At 37.7% G+C, this 2515-nt stretch overlaps 1 protein-coding gene across 2 annotated transcripts in view; it reads left to right on the top strand.

Moving 5' to 3' along the window:
- Positions 1-2197: 2197 nt before the first annotated feature.
- The window catches only part of LOC144957777 (N-acetyllactosaminide beta-1,6-N-acetylglucosaminyl-transferase-like), a 114446-nt gene continuing 114128 nt past the window's right edge, over positions 2198-2515 (top strand). The window contains exon 1 of one of the 2 annotated variants that reach the window (XM_078889193.1): positions 2198-2515. This exon is cut by the window's right edge and continues 6 nt beyond it. The gene's annotated coding sequence lies outside the window, so the exon portion shown is untranslated. The other variant, XM_078889192.1, reaches the window with a different exon arrangement.

Here is a 2515-nt window from a genome sequence, read left to right as displayed (position 1 = left end):
CCAACAGATCCTGAACATCTCTCAAAATTAACCAGTAGAGTTTTGACCAATCAAAACATGGAATTTGTGACACACCTACACACGGGCTCGGACAAACTATGTGTTGTTTATAAACAATAATGTGAATGAAATCGACCTCTCTCTCTGACCATTTTTATTGTTTTTATAGCACCAATTGAGTGACTAGTTATCACACAATTTTCTCGATCAGATTTTAACGTTAAAGTTACACATAGTTTTCTGTGTTACTCGTAGTTCTATAGATAGAACGAAGATGACGTCAATCAAGCCTTTGTTATTGTATTTTGCCATCCGCGTTTGTGAGTGATTCTCACTACACTGTATCAACCAGACTATAAAAGTTCATGTTTACACATAGTATTGTGTGTTGGTCCGTTATACTTCCGGATGGCATTGTTATAAGCTTCTTAGCCAAGCGCATACTATCTATAGATAGTATGCACTTGGCTAAGAAGCTCATAACATTGCCATCCGGAAGTATAACGGACCAACACACAAAACTAAGTGTAACCATGAACTTTTATAGTCTGGTTAATACAGTTTTGTGAGAATCACTCACAAACGCGGATGGCAAAATACAATAACAAAGGCTTGAGTTAGTCATCTTCATTCTATCTATTGATCAAGCGGTAGAACAGTCGGTATTTTATTAAAACACAAACCATCAATAGTATAACCCGTGTAGTTTGTTGTGTCTACCAATCACTGTCATTGCTTACATTATGTCGTTGTCCGAGAGGCGTGGTTATCTAAGTGTTTATTTTATCAGAGGTGATTGAAAAAAAATGCAGTATCGTCATGTGCTACGATAGAAATTAACTTCCTCAGTGTGTCAAAATATTGTGACAATTACTCACTAACTGTAGGACTACCTATTTGTCTGTTTGGCATGTACTTATAAGATGGCTGTGGAATACGCTTCAACAGTTGTGACGTCACTTCCCCCGTAATGACGCAGAGTAACTTAATAACTGGCTCTAAACTATCGGAACAATGGCGGACGCCCTTATGAAATACTTCTCCGACGAGCATAAAAGTGTATCCAGAGGAGAAAAACATTATAAATCTGATCATGTTTTGACTTTTATAGATAGTATGCGCTTGGCTAAGAAGTTCATAACATTGCCATCCGGAAGTATAACGGACCAACACACAAAACTATGTGTAATCATGAACTTTTATAGTCTGGATAATAACGTTTAGTGAGTATTACTCGTAAACTCAGATGGCAAAAAAAAAAAAAAAAAACAATAACAAAGACCAGAGTGACGTCAACTTCATTCTATCTATATATAGAATGCGCTTGGCCAAGGAGTTCACAACATTGCCATTGGGAAGTATAGATAGAATGCGCTTGGCCAAGGAGTTCACAACATTGCCATCCGGAAGTATAACGGACCAACACACAAACTCTGTGTAACCATGAACTTTTATAGTCTGATTAATACCGTTTAGTGAGAACAACTCACACACGCGGATGGCAAAAACAATAACAAAGGCCTGAGTGACGTCATCTGCATACTATCTATAACGGACCAACACACAAACTTTGTGTAACCATGCACTTTTATAGTCTGGTTAATACAGTTTAGTGAGAACAACTCACAAACGCGGATGGCAAAAACAATAACAAAGGCCTGAGTGACGTCATCTGCATACTATCTATACATTCTGATCACATGACACGTGAAAACGGTCTAGCCAGCATGGAGAATAAAAAGTACCGATTTTCTTTGTTTAGAACCAAGCTGCTCGATGCTGGGCGGACGTGACATCAGACTATTGAATCCTATTAAAGTTGACTGGAAATAAATATTCAAGGGGTGGAACGGGGTAAATGGCATGGATTAGTATGATTGGTTAATGCTTAGTAACGCTCGAACCATCAATTAGGGATGACAGGTAGTTTTTGCAGTTTAGAAACCAAAATTCACTCTCCTTATTATTTTTTTTTAAACCTTGTTATTTTATGCACAGGTTTACTCCGACATGACAACGCGATGATATGTATGGTCACATATGTTATAGATAACAATAATGATTTACAACAAAGTGAAGTGTTTAATAAATAAATAAATAAATAAACTACTTCAACCCGGACAACAACAACAACAACAACAACAACAACAACAACAACAACAGACTGTGTCGCCATTTGTTTCTTACACGTTGTCTTACGTTTCACACAGTTCACGGACAACAAGCCACTTCATTCAAGGCGGTCGGTCGGTTGGTCGGTCGGTCGCCCCCACCAGCCATTCTTGTGATAACAGGAGCAGCAGCGATAAGGACAAATGTCCTTGGTCCCCGTATGCTATTCCACTTGATGTCATAGTTTATTAGTATCGTTATAATTCTAATTATTTCCATTCTCCAACAAGGAGTGTATTATAATAATATAATATTATTATAATTATTTCTACTCGTTCTTATTCATCCGGCTGGCAATTGTGAGTAGTGGTTTGTGAGTGTTCTTGGAGTGTCGTTGTAAGTA

The sequence above is a fragment of the Berghia stephanieae genome, chromosome 12 (genome assembly GCF_034508935.2).
Source record: "Berghia stephanieae isolate SIO BIC M18660-M18661 chromosome 12, UCSD_Bste_1.3, whole genome shotgun sequence".
NCBI classification, from domain to species: Eukaryota; Metazoa; Mollusca; class Gastropoda; order Nudibranchia; family Aeolidiidae; genus Berghia; species Berghia stephanieae.
The sequence above is the reverse complement of the archived record's forward strand: the minus strand, read 5'-3'. Positions and strand labels throughout refer to the sequence as shown.